The following is a 23,645-nucleotide window of genomic DNA, read 5'->3' on the forward strand; positions in this document are numbered from 1 at the left end:
ATACATGTGCTCGAACCAGCAGTGTACTCTATCACCAGATTTGACACAAATTGCCAACTATCCTTCAGATCTCAACTTTTTTGATGAGGCATGGACATTTAACATCTTGTTGTCTATTCCCGGTTCCACTGCCCTTCGACTGCTTTCCATAGATAGTAGCAATGAATTGCTTCACTATTTCTGAGATGCTTGTTCCCAGATGCGAGGTCACGACACTCTGTCCTTTGTCAAAGTCACTTATGTCACTGGATTTTCCCACTTGCAGCTAGTATTGTTGCTAGAATGATTTCCCATTCATCTCTGCTCAGCTAATATACTTATTTACTGTGTCATATGCCTGCACTGCCACCAGACTGCATTAAATGTCTTGGCGCACAGTAGTCTTAATGTTTTGGCTCATCAGTGTACTCGACTCTTGTATACAGTACCTTCACTCTCAGTGTCTATAACTTTCTTAATTACAGATCTCAAAGTAAATACAGGATGCCCTACTGATCACTAAAATGAAAGGCATGATAAAACCGTATAGAAATAGACACAACACCAACTGTTCACACAAACATAACCACACTGTTTGGCTGCAAAGCACTAATGATTACAAGTTATTATTTCCCAATTCACTATTCAAGTAGCTCATAAAAGTGTGTCCCATTCACTGTTCCAACACAGCATGCTTGTGTTACACAAATATATGCCTATTCCTCCCCTCACGTACTGTAAATACATTTTTCGACCACTGTGTCCAATTATTTACACAGAAGTTAACAAAGTCACAGGACAGCGATATGTACATATACAGATAGCGGCAGTATCACATACACGAGGTATTAAATGGGAGGACATTCACAGAGCTGTCATTTGTATTCAGGTGAGTCATGTGAAAAGGTTTCTGACCTGATTATGGCTGCACGATGGGAATTAACAGTCTTTGAATGCAGAATGGCAGTTCGAGCTAGACGCACGAGATATCCCATTTGGGAATTCAATATTCCAAGTCTCAGTATCAAGGATGTACAGAGAGTACCAAATTTTAGGCATTATCTCTCAGCACGGACAACGCAGTGGCTGGCGGCCTTCAGTTAATGATCAAGAGAAGCGGCGATAGCATAGAGTTGTCAGTGCTAACAGACAAGCAACAGTGCGTGAAATAACTCCAAAGATCAATGTGGGGCATGCAATGAATGTATCCGTTAGGACAGTGCAGCAGCCGACTGACACAAATGCCTGCAGTGTCTCTCCTGGGTTCATGCCCATATCGGTTGGACCCTAGATGACGAAAATTGTGGCCTGGTCAGACGAGTCCAAATTTCAATTGGTAAGAGCTAATGGTAGTATTCAAGTGTGGTGCAGATCCCATAAAGCTGTAGATCCAACTTATCAACAAGGCACTGTGAAATCTGGTGATAGCTCCGTAATGGTGTGGGCTATGTTCACATAAAATGGGCTGGGTCCTCTAGTAGAACTGAATTTATCATTAACTGGAAATGGTTATGTTCAGCTACCTGGAAACCATTTGCAGCCATTCATGGACTTCATGTTCCCAAACAATGATGGAATTTTTAATGATGACAATGCATCATGTCACCAGACCACAATTGTTCGTGATTGGTTTGAAAACATACTGAACAATTCAAGTGAATTATTTGGACACCCATCAAACATTTATGGGACATAATTGAGAGGTCAGTTCACACTCAAAATCCTTCACTGGCAACACTTTCGAAATTATGGATGGGTACAGAGGCAGCATGCCTCAATATTTCTGCTGGGGACTTCCAAGGACTTGTTGACCCCACGCCATATCGAGTTGCTGCACTATGTCAGGATCTGACACATTACTAGGAGGTATTCCATGACTTCTGTCACCTCATAGCATATTACAAATACCTTGGGTGCATATGAAGAACTGGAATCTTTACAAAAACCAATGGCACAACAACAGGACAATTACATTAAACCACAAGATGGGATCTGCTAGCTATCCACAGAAATATGTGCACACATGCAGATATTTGCAGTATTAAACACCTTTGGGATAAAACTTTAAGAACAGTGTAAATATTATAGCATTACATGTGGTCCACATATTTATATGCATGAAGCGGCAAAGAAAGTAAATGTCAGCTGACAAATTTCATACTGTAGGTTCAGAAAACACCTGCTCCTGTCCTTAATTTTTAACTACAATCCCTTTATCTGCACCTGTTGACTTATGTTTCAAAGACATTTTCATGAAATCTATGATGCATGTTCCCAAAAATGTGTCAGGCCACTACAATAGCTAACTGCTAGGATTAATTTGTGCTATCCTCAATTACTGCTTTATAATTCTGTAGTGACCAAATAAAGCATGCAGCATGGTTAATATTATTGGGAGTGTGTGTCAATGAAATTAGAAATACAGACAACATTTCATTCCATCTGAAGCAATGTGAGTACATATCGCATGGGTAGCCAAGATTTTTGCCCGTGGGCCATTCCCAAGCCTGGACACCAAAGCACTCGGCTTCACTGCACATTTTATCTCCTGCCACATCATGCTGTCTGAGCCCAAGGAGGGGGAAGAGGGGAAAACTGCAGCAAATACTCTGCATTTAAATAGCAGTGTTGTCACACCGCATATGACTTGTTTTATATTCCACATTTTTCAACATCATAGATCACAAACAAAACAAATTTTCAGTGTTACTTAATTATTTTTGGCATGATGAAGACATAATATAATTTTTGTCTGGTATGAACTGCCAGCATACGGACAGAGACAACAATTTCACACTTTTTTCACACAAATATGTCAATCAAAATATTGTAGCACTTTTGCAGCCTCATTATAGAGACCTGGAAACTATACATGAAGTAGACATCCTGGACAGTTTTAATGTAAAAAGATTTGTCATTAAAACTGAAATTACCTTGCTGGTCAATTAAATACACATACACACGCAAATGAGCATTTTCAATTGAAACAGCAAACAATCTTAAAAACAGCTAGAAAAGAGATGTAAGGTTCAGACACAAAGGAATTACAGACATTGGCTGCAAGCACACACTGACTGAAAACAATGGGGAAAGTTGAAAATTTGTGCCAGGCTGGGATTGACAGTGTCCTCAAAACTTATATAAAACTATCATTGCAATTCATTTGTATAGTTTCAAATGGGGATAAGGGACTTGTTGATTTTGATAGCATTTCACTTATCCATGCAGACCTCTGACCATAAGAAATGTTAATTGGAATGGAGCAAGCACTAGACATTACATCAATATACATTAGTTTCAAAACAACTGTCAAAAGAAGGTGATAAAATGTTACACTAAAATTATCAGACACTAGACCATTGCAGACATTTCAAAAGAAAATGGAAAAATGTATAATTTGTCTCATGTTGTCAGTGATCTATACAGTGTTGGTGGGAAAGGGACTGAACTGGTAAATGTAGCAACTTGTTGCTATCTGTTGTTGACAACATATCATGAAACTATGCAATTGGGTTGTAGTCACTTGGTGGTGACTTAATGACTGACCAGGAAGATACTGCACTTCTCTCACCACTAACTGTGATACTGGCAGACTGGATAAATCTCTTCCGCTTAGGAATTGCTGTCACTTGTAGAGTGGGCTGCCCTGAGCAGAGCCAGTTATCACACATCCACTGTATACCTTCCAAGGCAGATGTGAATATGTCTGAAGTAATGGGACTGATTATGTTCAAGTCTAGAATAGAAATGGCTGCAACACATTGCTTGACTAATACTGAGATACATAAAATTCAACAGCATCTAGGTGACCTACTTCTACATCTACATTTATACTCCGCAAACCACCCAACGGTGTGTGGCGGAGGGCACTTTACGTGCCACTGTCATTACCTCCCTTTCCTGTTCCAGTCGTGTATGGTTCGCGGGAAGAACGACTGTCTGAAAGCCTCCGTGCGCGCTCTAATCTCTCTAATTTTACATTCGTGATCTCCTCGGGAGGTATAAGTAGGGGGAAGCAATATATTCGATACCTCATCCAGAAACGCACCCTCTCGAAACCTGGCGAGCAAGCTACACCGCGATGCAGAGCGTCTCTCTTGCAGAGTCTGCCACTTGAATTTGTTAAACATCTCCGTAACGCTATCACGGTTACCAAATAACCCTGTGATGAAACGCGCCCCTCTTCTTTGGATCTTCTCTATCTCCTCCGTCAACCCAATCTGGTACGGATCCCACACTGATGCGCAATACTCAAGTATAGGTCGAACGAGTGTTTTGTAAGCCACCTGTTTTGTTGATGGACTACATTTTCTAAGGACTCTCCCAATGAATCTCAACCTGGTACCCGCCTTACCAACAATTAATTTTATATGATCATTCCACTTCAAATCGTTCCGCACGCATACTCCCAGATATTTTACAAAAGTAACTGCTACCAGTGTTTGTTCCGCTATCATATAATCATACAATAAAGGATCCTTCTTTCTATGTATTCGCAACACATTACATTTGTCTATGTTAAGGGTCAGTTGTCACTCCCTGCACCAAATGCCTATCCAATGCAGATCTTCCTACGTTTCGCTACAATTTTTTAATGCTGCACCTTCTCTGTATACTACAGCACCATCCGCGAAAAGCCGCATGGAACTTCCGACACTATCTACTAGGTCATTTATATATATATATTGTGAAAAGCAATGGTCCCATAACACTCCCCTGTGGCACGCCAGAGGTTACTTTAACGTCTGTAGACGTCTCTCCATTGATAACAACATGCTGTGTTCTGTTTGCTAAAAACTCTTCAATCCAGCCACACAGCTGGTCTGATATTCCGTAGGCTCTTACTTTGTTTATCAGGCGACAGTGCGGAACTGTATCGAACGCCTTCCGGAAGTCAAGGAAAATAGCATCTACCTGGGAGCCTGTATCTAATATTTTCTGGGTCTCATGAACAAATAAAGCGAGTTGGGTCTCACACGATCGCTGTTTCCGGAATCCATGTTGATTCCTACATAGTAGATTCTGGGTTTCCAAAAACGACATGATACTCAAGCAAAAAACATGTTCTAAAATTCTACAACAGATCGACATCAGAGATATAGGTCTATAGTTTTGCGCATCTGTTCGACGACCCTTCTTGAAGACTGGGACTACCTGTGCTCTTTTCCAATCATTTGGAACCTTCCGTTCCTCTAGAGACTTACGGTACACGGCTGTTAGAAGGGGGGCAAGTTCTTTCGCGTACTCTGTGTAGAATCGAATTGGTATCCCGTCGGGTCCAGTGGACTTTCCTCTGTTGAGTGATTACAGTTGCTTTTCTATTCCGTGGACACTTATTTCGATGTCTGCCATTTTTTCGTTTGTGCGAGGATTTAGAGAAGGAACTGCAGTGCGGTCTTCCTCTGTGAAACAGCTTTGGAAAAAGGTGTTTAGTATTTCAGCTTTACGCGTGTCATCCTCTGTTTCAATGCCTTCATCATCCCGGAGTGTCTGGATATGCTGTTTCGAGCCACTTACTGATTTAACGTAAGACCAGAACTTCCTAGGATTTTCTGTCAAGTCGGTACATAGAATTTTACTTTCGAATTCACTGAACGCTTCACGCATAGCCCTCCTTACGCTAACTTTGACATCGTTTAGCTTCTGTTTGTCTGAGAGGTTTTGGCTGCGTTTAAACTTCCAGTGAAGCTCTCTTTGCTTTCACAGTAGTTTCCTAACTTTGTTGTTGAACCACGGTGGGTTTTTCCTGTCCCTCACAGTTTTACTTGGCACGTACCTGTCTATAACTCATTTTATGATTGCCTTGAACTTTTTCCATAAACACTCAACATTGTCAGTGTCGGAACAGAAATGTTCGTTTTGATCTGTTAGGTAGTCTGAAATCTGCCTTCTATTACTCTTGCTAAACAGATAAACCTTCCTCCCTTTTTTTATATTCCTATTTACTTCCATATTCATGGATGCTGCAACGGCCTTATGATCACTGATTCCCTGTTCTGCACTTACAGAGTCGAAAAGTTCGGGTCTGTTTGTTATCAGTAGGTCCAAGATGTTATCTCCATGAGTCGATTCTCTGTTTAATTGCTCGAGGTAATTTTCGGATAGTGCACTCAGTATAATGTCACTCGATGCTCTGTCCCTACCACCCGTCCTAAATATCTGAGTGTCCCAGTCTATATCTGGTAAATTGAAATCTCCACCTAAGACTATAACATGCTGAGAAAATTTATGTGAAATGTATTCCAAATTTTCTCTCAGTTGTTCTGCCACTAATGCTGCTAAGTCGGGAGGTCGGTAAAAGGAGCCAATTATTAACCTAGCTCGGTTGTTGAGTGTAACCTCCACCCATAATAATTCACAGGAACTATCCACTTCTACTTCACTACAGGATAAACTACTACTAACAGTGACGAACACTCCACCACCGGTTGCATGCAATCTATCCTTTCTAAACACCGTCTGTACCTTTGTAAAAATTTCGGCAGAATTTATCTCTGGCTTCAGCCAGCTTTCTGTACCTATAACGATTTCAGCTTCGGTGCTTTCTATCAGTGCTTGAAGTTCCGGTACTTTACCAACGCAGCTTCGACAGTTTACAATTACAATACCGATTGCTGCTTGGTCCCCGCATGTCCTGACTTTGCCCCGCACCCGTTGAGGCTGTTGCCCTTTCTGTACTTTCCCGAGGCCATCTAACCTAAAAAAACCGCCCAGCCCACGCCACACAACCCCTGATACCTGTGTAGCCGCTTGTTGCGTGTAGTGGACTCCTGACCTATCCAGCGGAACCCGAAACCCCACCACCCTATGGCGCAAGTCGAGGAATCTGCAGCCCACACGGTCGCAGAACCGTCTCAGCCTCTGATTCAGACCCTCCACTCGGCTCTGTACCATAGGTCCGCAGTCAGTCCTGTCGACAATGCTGCAGATGGTGAGCTCTGCTTTCATCCCGCTAGCGAGACTGGCAGTCTTCACCAAATCAGATAGCCGCCGGAAGCCAGAGAGGATTTCCTCCGATCCATAGCGACACACATTATTGGTGCCGACATGAGCGACCACCTGCAGATGGGTGCACCCTGTACCCTTCATGGCATCCGGAAGGACCCTTTCCACATCTGGAATGACTCCCCCCGGTATGCACACGGAGTGCACATTGGTTTTCTTCCCCTCTCTTGCTGTCATATCCCTAACGCGCCCCATTACGCGCCTGATGTTGGAGCTCCCAACTACCAGTAAGCCCACCCTCTGCGACCGCCCGGATCTTGCAGACTGAGGGGTAACCTCTGGAACAGGACAAGCAGCCAGAGAGGAGGCAGTTTAAGCCTCTGGGCCTCTTCAGATGTTGGGAGAGCTGAGGCAGTACGTTTGACACCCCTCGTGCTGTGAAAAGTATTCTAGCCAGTGATAGCGGAAACAATTAAATTGACATTGTTGTACATTTATTGACAGCATGTTACACTTGTAACAGGCTATTCAGTACGATAGACAGTTGACAGCTTCATCTGTTTGAAATTTTCACATGATAGCTGACTTAAGAAGTGCAAGTAAGCACTCATTTAATGAGCTGAAAATAACTATTCCACAAACACAAGCTTAGTGTAGTTGTCTTCACCATCTCACATAAAGGAGATTGACAGAAATGCTGGGGAGTATATTTTGTCTGCAAAACGAAAAGTGAGCATTGCTTGTGGTGGGTGGGAATTTGCCTTTCCCGGAAGAATTCTACAGCTGATGTACCAGATGACTAAGAATCACTTTTCCCTCTACCAGGGTGTAGAACTTTGCATAGATTTGGTCCATAAGAGTTTCTTGCATTAGTATCATTAGTAACTCATACTGGGCATTGCATGTAGCGTTAATGCACTTAATGGAAATGAAACATCCCCGAACATGGCCATGCATTGCGTTGCCACTGATTCATAAGGTGTGCTACAGAGAGTAGGTGTAACTTCGTGAAACATCGTGTAGTTGTTTCTTGTGATGTTGTGGTGTAGACAGAGTGGGGAATCACTTCCTTGCTCTTCTGTCTGCAGACCTATGAAGGAAGGAGTTGAATGACCACAATCTGGCAGCCGGCCTTCCCTTGTGCTTCTACTCTCCTATCCCTCTACCCTGTTATGTCATCAGAACACAATATTTTCCCTTAATACAGTCTACTGCATTTAGATATGGTACACATGTTTAATATTTGTTCTTAACTCACTTGATTTAATAGCAAACATTAATTTTATACCATTAAAGCACTATTTTTAATAATATGTATTTTTCCATCCTCTGCAACATGGAAACTATTAGTTCTAGAGAAAAAATGTATAGGACTTTTTGTTGTAGAAAATTTAATGTAGTTTAAACACTCGTCCCCTCCTCCCTCCCCACCTTTCAATGCTCACACCCCACCACTCAGGGTTTTTAGTATGTTGTTCATGACACTCCCTCCTACCACTGTACAAAAAATTGTGACTACATGACTTTTTTCTCCTTATTCATCCTTTTTTTGGTATTCCTTCACTGGGTCTTTAGGAAATGGAATACTTGCCATTTCCGTAAAACACGGAAGTTACCAAGGTATACATTTTGCCATGAAGAAAGATTTTTGCACATGTGTAAGCATCATGAAACGCCAACTGAGCCACATACAGCAGGTCCATTTTAGCTGCACGGAAAATACAATGGGTCCATACGTTAACCAGCAGCATGTGCGATTCCGAAGTCTAAGGTCAGTTTGTTGATTTGGGGGAGGGGACCAAACAGTTGTCCCATCAGATTAGGGAAGGATGGGGAAGGAAGTCAGCCATGCACTTTCACAGGAACCATCCCGGCATTTCCTGAAGCGATTTAGGGAAATCACAGAAAACCTAAATCAGGATGGCTGGATGTGGGTTTGAACCATCATCGTGCCTAATATGAGTACAGTGTGCTAATCACTGTACCACCTCACTCGGTCCAAAGTCTAACAGAAAGTGCACATCTATATGCTGCCACTCACTATAAGCATTATTTAAACTAAAACAGATTAGTTATTTCCCTGTAAAATCTTTAAAAAATACTTTGTACACAATCCGTAATTAATATACGGAAAGGAGTCGGGCGTAGAGCACTATGACACTGATGCTCAGAAACTGTGCCGAGAAGTAGCAGTACAACGTGTCTGTTATCATCTAAAATTGTCTGGTGTACTTGTTGTCATTCCACTGAGTCTTAAAAATAGCTACAGTGGTGGTGGATTCTATATCTATAGCCACTAATGTGCAAAAGCAATTATATTGCTTTAATTCAAATGGGAAAATTATGAATGAACAGTAAGATTATTGTGTTCCTTTAAGTTTCCCTTGGCATAATAACTGCTTACAAGGTTCTCGGGTATAGCAGCAAATGTTATTGTAGAAACTACACAATATATTAAAGAGGCAACTGTTCATCCTCAGGTGCTACAGCAGCTGTCTATTGATGAAGATGAAAAGCATCTGCTTAATTGAAATAATATGTAGTTTCTACAACAACATGTTATGATATGCCCGAGAACTTTAAAAGCAACAAGAATACCTACACAACATGAAGACCAAACCTCAACAAACTAACCAACTTTAGTCAGTACAGTAAACTCTCTTCCACTGAAGTGAGGTATCATTCAGTTATAAATTCTTGACATAGTAACTTATCCAAATTCATTATTCCATCATCGTTGCTCATTGTTATATGAAAATAGTTAATAGCATAGTACTGAAATACTTTCAATAAAATCAAAGTTTTTTACTCATCAGCAGTAACTTTAACTGCATACCTTTTGCTGCATTACACAATCATAGCATAATTCGCTTCAAAATTGTCTTTCTATTGGGTGGAATAATCGTTACAACTCATTGTACTACTGAGTCATACTGAACTTCTCGATTTCTAATCAACATGTATTCTCTGGCTGAATGTGATTATAATATGTAAGTGTTGATATGAATCAGACTGTACAAATGTTTCTATGTTGGCTTATGCAGGTTCAGTTCCTGTTTGTTATTGTTGAACAGTTGGGTTGAGAAGTACTTCCAGCTCAAATTTATAGTTACTAGGAAGTTTTTAAAGTAAAAAGTGAGATTTTTTTGGCTGCAGCTAGTTATGTGTAACTCAAATTTTATAAGTTTTTGGGAACACTATTAAACTAACAAGCACATCTATGATCTATCCTGCTTTTGAAGCATGTGATTCTGTTGTTGCAAATATCTTGTTTAGCCACGACGGTCTGATGAATAAGTTCACAAGAAGGATAAACAGAGGTGGGAAGTGGAAACAAGCAACAGGAAGAACAGGCTTACAGCTACATCTGACAGCTTTGTGGTGAATATGAAAAAATGAGTTTGACTTGTGACTTCAGTTAGTAACTCAAGAGCCTCAAGCAGATGCAAGTGTAGACAGGGAACAACAAATTTTCAGCAGCAAATTAAAAACTAAAAATGTAAAGAAGGCAGTAAGGAGAAAGAAAGTTTTGTTTTTAGGCAGTTCTCACGCTACAGATGTCAGCCAACTTTTCCAGGATGAACCTGAATCTGAATACCAGGTCCCTAGCCAACTGCGTGTCACTAAAAAAAAAAACACACAACTTAACGCAAATCAGAATTGGAAGAAGTTTCCCCACCAGTATGCACCAAAAATATGATGACAGAGAGATTGAAGAAGTGGACAATGTTAAATTCTTGGGATTACAGCTTGATCAAATTCAACTGGGAGGAGCACACCACAGAACAAATGTTGTCAGGCATGGGGGACATAAAAATAAAAAAGCTGACACATTGTGCTTACTTTCATTCCATAATGTCATATGAGGGTGTTTTTTTTTTTGGGGGGGGGGGGGGGAGAGGGGGTTACTCGTAAGCCAAGCTTAAGTTTTCTGGGTACAAAAACATGTAATAATTATTATTTGTGGTGTGAACTCCAGAACATCATGCAGAGGCCTGTTTAGGGAGCTATGGAGGTTAACCACTGCTTCCCAATGTATTTATTCCTTAAACCAACAGCTTAATTAATGCAATCAGTTCTATAAATGTGAGTAATGGTCCAGAAAGGTGATCACTATTCAGGAACACACATTCTCAATGGCTTCTTAGCAGCCATAATAGTTTAAATATCAATAAAGTTCAGTTTAAGAGGAGCATAAATGGCTTATTGGTGGTCAACTCTTCCTACTCCTCTGATGAATTACTCAGTACAAACAACTAATTTGTTTGTGTGTGTGTGTGTGTGTGTGTGTGTGTGTGTGCAAGCACATATTATTAATAATATAAAACAATGCAAATATTAGAACAACCTGACTTCTGTACACATTCAGTGCAGTAATGAGATCAACGTAATTAAGTGTTGTAAAATTATTCTTCTTTTCACGTTCATTACCTCACACACAAAAATATGTTTAAAATTTGTTTTCAACTCATTCTACATCCATGACGATCATTCCACTTGGGATCTTTGGAAGGCTTATTAGCATACTTGTATGTGTTTTTCATTGGAAATATATATTGTGTATTCTTGTTCTTCTGACATGTTCTACATTCTGGAGGATCTCCTCACTATGGATCAACTGGAACGAAAAGTACATGTAATCTAATCTACCATAATTTCAGGCTACATAAATTTTACTTAAACTGCGATATTTCATTTTCTTCTCTGAAGACCGAAAGTAGCATGAGGCACAGTTTTAACAGCTCATTGTATGCCTATCAAGTTATTCTCATCAGAGAACAGTCGATACTAGTGAATCATATATTATATCACACTATTGTAAGTAGATTATGCATTAAAAGGGCTTAATTAATAATGAAATAACACTTGCTAAAACAAGTTCAATGTTGTTTCTTAAAAATAAAAGTAATTGTTCAGGTTGGAGTACATAGATAATAAACTCAAACAAGCCACTGAAATTCATTCACGATATGACAAGGTCTTCATGCTCAGTAACTTAAACATTTACTATTTCCTCCTTTTGCACTAATGATTTGATTTCAAATGTAGATGTTAACAAAATTGTCACATCTGTCAATGATATAAACATTCAGGGGAGAAGGAAGGAGAGATACCCCAATGGCCAATAAATGATGCCTTACACCAAATGAACAGTTCTGCAAATAACTGCTTAAACACTTTCCAAACAAAATTCCGCAATTATCACCATAATAGCTTTCATTCATCATGAATCTCTCGACCAGTGCAAAATCCCAAGCAATAGGAAGTAAGCACAAGTCACTCCTGTATATATATTTACTTATTTAGCGTGTGGCAACTATTATATATAACAAGGGTGAAATACACATAATTAGAGATGAATATCCTTAACATCGGTTTGCTCCAGAATTTTTGAACACGTTCTCAGTTTGAATATAATTAATTTCAAACTGCCTATTCGCGTCTGTCTAGGATTCTTTGGCCGAGGTTTGTCTGATGATTTTACTGACTTTTCGCCAGTACGAGTGGCTGGAATTGTCAAAGCTTCCCCCTATATTGTCGGTGGTAAACTGGAGCTAAGCTCGCAGCCACTGAGTATATGTACCTGGCACACCAACGTCCGAGGGCTCCTCCGCGGTCATTTCCAGAGCGGTTTTCCTCTTGCTATCTGTGATGGTTGTTCGCTGCAGTACGGAAAGCCAGGATCCATTTTCTTTTTTCTTTCTTGTTGAAGCTATTCCTGTGTTTTCGTATTTCTACAGCGTCTCTGAACAAGCAGGTGTGATAGTGCTTCTCTACAGCCAGAACTCCCGTGTTGGCGAATTTTATTACATGGTCGGTCTCACTCAGCAAAATGACAGCCGCACTAAACACACTTAGCATGAAAATACCTCCTATGAGCTTATGAGTTTTGAAACCCTACATTAATTTGGAAAAAAAAACTCTCAGCTGTACTTGTTGGCAACCTGTAAGGTTACGGGAGGGGGTGGGGGCGGGGGGGGGGGGGGGGTGCAAGTGGGCTGCTTGACCCCCTACTGGAATCTGGAGTGTATATATTTTTATTTATTACAATATTCTCACACACTGCCACCAATGACTGTCTGCGAGTCTATTAAACAGTAGATTTTGCATTGAAAAGCCAATGGGAAATACTGCTGTGGCTTTAATAATTACTGCATAAACTGGATTTGTATTTTTTCATGCAGTTCATGGGATATTATGCCATTTCCTTGGCACTATCCTGCATATAAAGTGTACGGAAATCTGTACAGAGTAGAGCCAAAATTGACACCCAAATCTTCTCTTTATCGCTCCATCTCAAAGCTCTTATTAAGGTGCAGAGAAGGTAGACCATGGCACCCGTATACTGCCAAAAAATCCTAGCATATCATGAACATGACTGCAGTACAGCTTCTTGGCTTCCATCCCCAATTCCCTCAAGCAAACCCTCTTCTTCTTGTACAATGCAATTACAAAATTAGGTTACCATTTTTCAGTGGATGAATGATACCCATGATGACTTCCTGAGTCTACATTCAGTTTTGCAAGACAAAAAAAAGAACAGTCATACTACTCTGTAGGTATGTACATCTATACCCCTTTCGACCCAAATGCATCGGATAAGAAGAGGAGGGATCACTGAATCAAAATGTGGCATTAATATTCATTATACAATAAGATGAAGTTAGTATACACCAATGAAATCTGCTAGAATCATTTCAAACTAATGGAGTTGTATCAGCACTGGGTTTGAGGGAAATGCTATTACATAACAAATTTATACATGATGAATACGAAACAGCACACAGAAATAATCAATTACAGAGCTGATCAAAAATTGACAAACACAGTGTGCCTCAATGTTCTGACCAATATTATTTATTCTCTATGTAAATTATTTCTGTTGGGATTTGTTGGGCAAAATGTTTGTTACGTCAGCAGTGAGTTTTTGTGTACAGATCTCTTTGCTTGTTACATGTATTCTCAAATGCCTATGCTACATGTTCTATGGTAGATGTTCTGTGTTATGTGGCTTTGTATAGTATACCTTTGTATAGTGCTGGGAACACATTAAAATTTTTAAAATATATGTCCCTAAATAGTGTTTCTCTGTCAACATTATTTCTCTGTGCAAATATATAATCCAACACGTTATGGGCCTAGGAAGACTGAATTAAATAAGTTTGACTAGCAAACGCCACAGACTGAGATGCTCATGGATCGAACGAATAACACAACTTGGAAGTTTGCAGTAGGAGCTTATCTACAGTTGGATGACCTTTGGGATGTCACTGATGAAACCTTAAAGTCCATGGATTCAGATTTTCAAAACAAAGATCATGAAGAAAAATCCAAATTAATTCCTCTAATTGATCCTGTAAACTATGTTTATATAGAAAAGGTCAGCACAGCAAGGAAGTATGGGACCATCTAGGACGAGCTTTTGAAGACAGAGGTTAAACTAGGAAAGAGGGTTGCTGAAGCTTATCATCAAGCTTTTAGATGAATGTAAAAATGGTGATGAATAAGTAAACGAAATCATATCCACTTTGAAATGTCTAAGAATTATCAGATTCAGCACTGCTGAAGAATGATTTAGTACCTTGTTACTAGTGGGACTACCAAATAAGTACTCCCCCATGATAATGGGCTTTGAGAGTTCAGGGATACCAATTACAGGTGATTGTGCAAAAGCAAGAATGTACAAGAATACTCTGTCCAGGATAGGGAAACAGCTTTATATTCAAAATACAAAAAGAAGAAATATGTTTCACATTATAAATGCCAAGGAATGGGACTTTCGCACCACAGCGCATGGAAAAAAAAAAACAAGTACACAAGAAAAAAGTCAAGTTTCAAAAGGTCCAGAAAGGAAGACAAGCAATCCAGACAATAATGGTAAAGGCACTTACTGCATGTTATTCTTATGGCAAAACTGAAAGCAAGGGTACAAACTGGTTCCTGGATTCTGGAGCTTCTATGCATAGTCAGTTTTGTATGATGTTTCTCCAAAAATAAACATTGAAGTTTAAACAGTGGATGGTCCTCAAATACAAATGTGAACTGGTTGGAAAGATAAACTTCAATTTAAATGTTAAAGGATAATCACAAGATATTACAACACATAATGTACATTAAATGAAGAACGTTGCTACAAATTTGCTTTCAGTGAGTGGTACAGTGAATAAGGGCAACCAGGTAATTTTTTATTTAAATGGTGAAGAAATAGTTGATTGGAGTGGCAGGATAGTAGCCACAGAAAGTAAAGAAAGGCATTTTTAGAAATTATATGTTTCCCAGTTGGAAATAGTTACCCAGTACATTCCGCAACATTTTTTTATGGCATCATATAGGAAAGCAAGCCAGATTATCATTTAAAACAAGTAAAAATAGATTTAGTAAGCTTCCGCAGCTGATGCACACAGACCTTTGTGGGCTTATGGAAGAAGATTCCATAGGCGGCAGTTGTTATTTCATACCTTGACTGATGATTTTTCAAGATACATCCATATTTATTTCCTTGGAACCAAGGACAAAGTGAGTTAAATATTTTCCAGTTTTCGTGCCAGTTGAAAGACAGACAGATGAGAAGATAAAAGTTATCAAATCAGACAATCGTACCAAATATGTCGAAAAACAGTTTAAGCAATAATTAAGTGAATTAGTAATCTGACATCAAACTACAAGTTCTGCTCAAATGCAGTAGCAGAACAGGCTAACAGAATGATTGTAGAGAAAACAGTGAGCATGTTAAAGGATGCAGGATTACCAAAATGTTACTGGGCAGAAGCAGTATCAACTGCAGTGTATCTATAATAACGGATCACATACTAAAGCTGTACCAAACAAGACTCCATATGAAGTCTGGACTGGAAAGAAACCTGATTTTGATCATCTAAGAATTTTTGGATGTAAGGCCTTGGTACAAGTTCCTAACCAACTTAGAAGAAAATGGTTATCTAAATCTGAAAAATCTATTTTTATTGGATACTGTGAACATTCCAAGGGTTACAGATTAATAAATCCTAAAACCAAAAGGTACGAACTAATAAAGATGTAATATTCTTAGAATCAGGTGAAAACAAAACAAATGTTGAAAAAGTATTTGTAGCTATTAATCACGAAGATGATGTCCAAGAATATGCAAAGTCACCAGTAAATTTAGAAACTAAAGGACCTGAAGAAGTTGTTCAGGAACAACCAGATACCTTTATTGAAGATGAAATAGGTAATGAGATCCAGGAAACACCCGCAGCGAGGATGTAAATTTAAGGCTTTCATCACATACAATAAAACCTAAGCTGTATCCAGATTATGAGATTTATTTGGCTCCTCAAATGTTAACAATGACCATCTTACAGCTGAAGCAGCCTTGACCTGCTCGAATGCAGATAATTGGAAGAAAGGTATAGAAAAGGAATTACAGTCTTTTTCCATGACTGATACTTATGAATGGGTTGCCGCACCACAAGGAAAGCAACCCATACGAGTGAGATGGGTCTTTAGTATTGAAAACCTGGAAGATTCAAAACAAAATTTTAAAGCTCATTTCACAGTTAAAGGCTGCTATGACACAGAGAACATAGACTATACATGAACATTCTCACCTCCAGTGAAATACGTTTCTTTAAACTATCTCCTGCTCCTTGCTGTAAAAGAAAATTTATTAATCCGCCATATGGAAGAAAAGACCACATAGCTCGATGGAGAATTGTAGGAAGACATTTCTGTGATTCTGCCAGAGGAAGCCAAGAAAACTCCTAAAGAAAAGATTAAGAACTGACATCCGGAAAGGAGTATGTACGGTCTTAAACAGAGTGGATACTGTTGGAATCAATGCTTATGATAAAACATCCTGGTATATATCACAGACGGAATGGGAAAGAAACTATAATTTTGGCTATATGGGTTGACAACAGTTCAATGAATAGTTTCAAGAAACAACTTTAATCTGAATTTGATATTCATGCTTTAGGTGAAGTGAAACAGTATCTTGGTATGAAGATCATAAGAAGTGACAAGGGAGAAGACTTGTTAATTGACCAATCGATGTACAGGAAGGGAATACTAGAAGAATCTGGCATGAATAATTGCAAGCCAGTTTCCACACCTATGGAACATGGTGTGAAGTTGTTAGTGGCAGAAGAATATGAAATGTGTAAAAATAAAGTAACTTATTTGGAGGCAGTGGAAAGTCTTTTATATTTAGCTTAAACTTTTGAGGCAAGATATTGCCTTTGATAATAATACTCTAAGTAGTTTTTGCAAAGACCCAAGAATTAAACACTGGGTTGCAGTTTATTCGGAAAAATGATACTGACAGTTAATTCTAACCTCACTTCTATACGTTTGACTAGTGCAACCTGCAACCATTAACAGTTAAGCACACGTAAAATACATCGTAAATTAGTGTTACACTACAATATCTGAGTAAATCAGTGTTACAATACAACTTCTGAGCCCTTCTTACATACAGTTTAGTTAGTAGAAAGCTAAAACTCACCTCGCCATCTGCTTAGTTCCTTAGCTTGTTGTGGGCTTTAGTGATCATGTACTGTAAACCCATCGGTTCCTATAAAGTAGAGTTCGTATTTGTGCTTTACATTCTGAACTCTTATTGTTAGCTAAAGGGTTTGGTTTGTACCTGCCTCTGTCAGTGTACAATACTCAGTATTTACATTTATTAGTGTCATTTAGACTCGGTACATTTAAGGTAGCAGTTTTATAGTTTTATTAGGTCATTTCTGTGTGTATGTAAATGCTTCTTTACATTATAAATACAAGGGATAATCAATAGGTGTAGCTTACCATAGGTTACTCTTCAATTTGTTAATAATATTCACTAGATAGGCCCTAGCAGGAAAATAAGCACCAGATCTAGCTTCTGCCATTAATTTTTATTTTCATTATTGAATGTCCTTTCTGCCAACTAGAGTGTAACTGTAAACCTTGTGTGGCAGTAGGTCTCCTTACGTTTCTTATAGTAAATCAGTTATTAGCTAGATGGATAGGGACTGTGTCTGTTGTGTGCGGATACAGGAGGAGTTGGCCACAGTCCACATGCAGCTGGAAGCTTTGTTGACCACAGTCAACAAGCTCCTGAGTGCCACCTTGAAGTGTGGTGGGGATGGGGTGCCTGGGGCAGCCTCTGCTGTACTAGATGCGCAGGGGGGGATGTCACAGCTCTCTGTCACTGAGCCAACATCAGGTGCGACTGAGCCAGCCGGCCCACTCTCACCTCACTGTGGGTGGCGGATTTTGTCAAGGTCTCGAGCCTCGAGGTGAAGGCTGAATGGGGGACACAGGCTCCTACCAAATCCCATGCACTTTGCTAATAGATTTAGTGTGATATCTGATGCTGGGGAGGGGGGGGGGGGGGGGAGGCTGAGCTGGATCAGAATGTGCCTTCTGCCAGGATAGTGGTCACTCCTTCGGCAACGTCTGGACAAGCATGAGGGGGCAGGGGTTTGCTAGTTACTGGGAGCTCCAATGTTAGGCAGCTAGGGTGAGGAAAAATTCCAATCTTCACTCAGTGTGCTTGCCAGGGGGCCTTTCCAGGATGTGGAAGAGGCTCTTCCGACAGCTATTGAGCGTGCAGGGTGCAGCCAGCTGCAGATTGTTGCAAGTGTCGGCACCAACAATTCTCGAGGAGTGGAAGCCAAGCTGACAATTTGCAGCACTGTACCCTGGGTGGATCAGGGTCCTCTGGTTTGGAGTCGAGTGGAGAATCTAAACCAGAGGCAACATCGACTCTGTGACGAAAATGGTTGTAGATTCCTCAACCTACGCTATGGAGTGGAGGGTTGTAGGACGTCCCTCGATAGATAAGGGGTGCACTACACACAGGAAGCAGCTATACGGGTAGCACAGTACTTGTGGTGTGCACATGGGTTTTTTTTTCAGATTAGGTTCCTCCCCACGGGAAACACACCGTTGGCCTGAAAAATTACCAGTTCATGTAACTGATGTGGGTGTGCCAACTGTAAAAAGCGTTAGTTCATCTAAACAAGTCATTCCAAAGGATTTAAATATGCTAAATCTAATGTTAGTAAATTGTCTAAGAGTCTGTAGCGAGGTCCCCGAGTTACTCTTTGAAATAAACAGTAGCAATTCCAATATTGCATTAGGTACCAAAAGCTGGTTGGAACCAGACATAAATAGCAGTGAAATTTTGAACTCGAATTGGACAATGTTTAGGAAGGATAGGACTGATGCTATGGGAGGTGGTGTGTTCATTGCAGTTAAAAGCTGTTTAAATGCAGTCGAGATCAATACTGGGTTGGACTGTGAAATAGTCTGGATAAAGCTGACCTTTCTATTAGCATGTTTTTATAGACCACCAGCATCTGCAACAAATGTCGCAGAACATTTCAGGGAAAGTCTTGAGGACATAGGAAATAAATATTCAAATTAGCCATCAGTTATAGGTGGAGACTTTAATCTGGCATACATTGATTGGGAGAATTACACTCTTTATCACTGGGGGGCAGAAGCAAAGATTCGTGTGAAGTTATTCTAGAAGTGCTCTCAACATACAACCTTGAGTAATTGGTTAGAAAACCAATTTGAGATGGGAACATATTAGATATCTTGGCAACAAACAGACCTGATCTTTATGAGGAAGTTAATCTAGAAGAAGGTATTAGCAACCATAATGTCGTTGTGGCTTCTATGTCAGTGGAAGTTGCACAAAAAACCAAAGAAACATCACAGAGTTTTCTTGTGTGGGACAGCAAATAAAAGTGTCATTAATGAATATCTTCATAGTCAGCTCCAAGCATTCACCGTGGGATACAAAGATATTGAGCATCTTTGGTTGGAATTTAAAGGTATTGTCCACCACGTGCTAGAGAAGTATGTGCCTTGCAAAAATATAGGGGAAGGAAAGGATCCACCTTGGTACAACAAACATATTAGGAAGTTGCTGAGAAAGCAGAGAATTTTGGGCAGTTGTTTAAAACGTAGTCACTGCCCCGCTGACAAACAGAAATTATGCGAAATGAAAGCAGCTGTCAAAAGGTCAATGGGAGATTCTTTTAATGAATTTGAAAGCAATATTTTATCTGCAGATTCTAAAAATAAACCCAAAAAATTTTGGTCGTACATAAAATCTATGAACACTACAAATAATTCAACACCTTCTCTTGCTGACAGTACGGGTAATGTAATGGATGATGATAAACAGAAGGCAGAAATTCTAAACCTAGCTTTTAAGAACTCATTTACGATAGAGGACTGCGCACCATTACCCCTTTCATTTACTGAACAAATGCAAGGCTGGCTGACATAGTGTTTAGTGTATCTGGAATTGTAAAACAGTTAAGATCCTTATACGCCAGGGAGGCCATGCTACAAATATAGCACCATTCTTATCCATCTTCTATCAGAGATCATTGGAACAGCGGAAAGTTCCACGGGGCTGGAAGAGGGCCCAGGTCATACCAATCTATAAAAAGGGGAGAAAATCGGATGCACATAATTACCGGGCAATTTCATTGACATCGATTTGTTGTAGAATCATGGAACATATTTTGTGTTCAGACATAATGACCTTTCTAGACTCTGAGACACTCATCTGCAGAAACCAGCATGGTTTTAGGAAGCAGCAGTCATGCGAGACACAGCTGGCCCTCTTTGTGCATGATATACAACAGGCTCTAGATACCGGCTCCCAGTTTGATGCCTTATTTCTTGCCTCAGGCGTTCGACTCAGTTCCGCACTGTCACTTGCTCCAAAAAGTGTGCACTTATGGTCTATCCAATGACATATGCAGTTGGACAGGAAGTTTTCTGACAGACAGAGAGCAGTATGTCGTCCTGAATGGGGTGACTTCAACAGAAACAAGCGTAACTTCATGTGTGCCCCAGGGCAGCGTAATAGGTTTGCTGATTTTTACGATTTACATAAACAATCTGGTTGATGGTATTGACAGCGGCATTAGACTGTTTCCCGATGATACTTTAGTCTACAGGAAAGTAGTATCACATGAAAGTTGTGAACGAATCAATGAGGATTTGCAGAAAATAAATGCGTGGTGTAATGACTGGCAGTTATCTCTTAATATTAGTCAGTGTAACCTAGTGCGTATAACAAGACGAGAATCCCTATTAATGTACGAGTACAAAATAAATGCAAAATCTTTGGAAGCGGTAACATCCGTCAAGTATCTGGGTGTGACTATTCGAAATGATCTCAAATGGAATGATCAGATTACATAAGTAATGGGCAAGACGAACTCTAGATTGCGGTTTATAGGTAGAATCCTGAAGCGATGCAGTCCTTCAACAAAGGAAATTGCTTACAATACATTAGTTCGTCCAGTATTAGAGTATTGTTCATCTCTATGGGACCCTTACTAGTTGGGTCTGATTCAAGAGATTGAGAAGGTCCAAAGAAGAGCGGCAAGATTCGTGACTGGTACATTTAGCCATTGCGAGAGTGTTACAAATCTGATAGAAAGTTTGAAGTGGGACACACTTGCATATAGACGATGTGCTAAACAGAAGGGGCTGCTCACTAAATTCCAAAATCCGATCTTCGCTGAGGATGTAGAGCATATATTATTACCACCAACTTTGAAATCGCGCAATGATCACCATTCAAAGATAAGAGAAATTAGAGCTCGTACTGAGGCATTCAGACAGTCATTTTTCACTTGCGCGATCCGCGAGTGGAACAGGGGGAGGGGAATACGACTTTGACGTGAATTGTGCCCTCTGCCACACACTACTTGGTGGCTAGTGGGGTATATATGTAGATGTAGATATAGTTAAAAGAATATCTAGAAATTTAAAAGGAACTGCTGACAACAAATTACGGTACTACAAGACAGGAAACTGGAATCTGTAATGTTACAGTGACGCAGACTGGGGAAATGAGCTGTATAACAGACATTCTATTGCAGGTAGCTGTTTCAAGCTGACAGGAGGATTAATATCCTGGTCTTGCAAGAAACATAGAATAGTGACTTGAGTACTGTTCAGGCTGAATATACGGCATTGTCTTTCACCATACAAGAAGTGCTATGGTAAGGGCTCTTAATTGGTGATATTGAGCCACATGTAATTATTGAGCCAACCAACATGTTTTGTAACAAAATGGGAGCAATCAAGTTAGGTCAAAACCAAACAACAGGTGTGTGGTCCAAGCACATTTATATTAGGCAACATTTTATTAGGTACCACACAAACAGACAAATATTACAATACTCTATTTGTGTACAGAGGAAATGCTTTCTGATTTATTGACCAAGCCTCTCGGTAAAGACATATTCCAGAAATCGGTAAAACTGTATGGTTTAACAACATAACATTCCATGCACAGTGGTTTGAGGTGGTGGTGTATTCAGTATTATTGTGAGCACATAAAAATATTTTCAAGGGCAGGTTTTGGGATTTGGTGAACAAAATATTTGTTATATCAATAGTGAGTTTATGTGTATGGATCTCTTTGCTCGTCATATGTATTCTTAAATATGTATGCTAGATGTTCTGTGCTATACACCTTTGTCTAATTTGCCTTTGTATAGTGCTGGGGACACATTACACATAGTAAAATATATGTTCCTAAATAGTGTTTCTCCATCAACATTACTTCACTGTGAAATATCATCATCATCATCATCATCATCACCACCATCATCTAGGACAGTTTAGGACAGTTTCCAGCCTCTGGCCAGGTCTGTTTGGAACATAAGCCTCTCCGCTGTCTTCTGTCTTGCCACCATCTCTCTGTCTTCACTTTGGTCCAGTCTTCTCCTTTCTTCTGGACGCATTCCTCCACTCATTTCAGCCGTCTGTCTCTTAGTCATCCTCTTGGTCCCTTTCTTTCCAGTTTCACTTGTGTATTCTCCTGGGTATCCTCTTCTCACCCATTCTCTTAAAATGCCCATACCATCTCAGCCTTCATTTCTCTATCTCCTCCTGTGATGGTTCCACCTTCATTAACTCTCTGATCCTCTCATTTCTTAACCTGTCAATCTTTGTCACTCCAATACTGTTCCTCAAGAATTTCATCTCACTAGCTTGTACTTTGCTTTTCTCTCTTCCTTTCATACCCTAGGTTTCAGATGACTCCATATCAGGCTTCTGACACTCTTCCGAAATGCTTCTGCTTTTCTCCCCTGCTCATTTATTTCTCTGTCATTTTTTCCATCTTCATGTATCAGGTTTCCTAGGTACTTGAAACTCTCCACTCTCCTCAATCATTCCCCACCAACTGTTATTCCAGTTTTTCCTCTCTTCTTCATTCTTGTTGTGATAATCATCTCATTCTTACTTATACTAAATTTCATCCCATATGAAGTAGGGGATTGCCTGTAGGAATGAGGTACAGTGGGGACTGTGTGTGCCTCGGTACCGCTATGGTAGCTGTGAAGGTCCTACAGGAACCGTGAAAAGTGATGGCTAACAGGGCTCTGGTGAAGCTACAATAGGCTAAGCAAGCCAGTAGTGGATTATGATTTCTGTTTTCAAAACTAGAACAGGCCTGGGAAAGGACTGTGAAATATATACTCCAACAATTTTCCACACAATATAAATAAGAAACTTACAATGTATGCCGATGAAAAGATAATTTAGCTGTTCTACACAAACAAAGGAGGAGCTTGAAAAGATAGCAGTCCTGATTATTGGAAAAGCAAATAAGAATCAATGACAAAACAATATTTTATAACCAACCTAAAAAAATATACACAATGTTTCAAACTGAACAGAGAAAAAAAAACTGAAATAAATGGAGA

At 39.8% G+C, this 23,645-nt stretch overlaps 1 protein-coding gene across 1 annotated transcript in view; it reads right to left on the reverse strand.

The window, feature by feature from the left end:
- LOC126185135 (uncharacterized) overlaps positions 1-23,645 on the reverse strand; it is a 193,337-nt gene that overhangs the window by 161,103 nt on the left and 8,589 nt on the right. The gene's annotated exons all lie outside the window — the stretch shown is intronic.

This window comes from Schistocerca cancellata, chromosome 4, assembly GCF_023864275.1.
Source record: "Schistocerca cancellata isolate TAMUIC-IGC-003103 chromosome 4, iqSchCanc2.1, whole genome shotgun sequence".
In the NCBI taxonomy this organism is placed as follows: domain Eukaryota; kingdom Metazoa; phylum Arthropoda; class Insecta; order Orthoptera; family Acrididae; genus Schistocerca; species Schistocerca cancellata.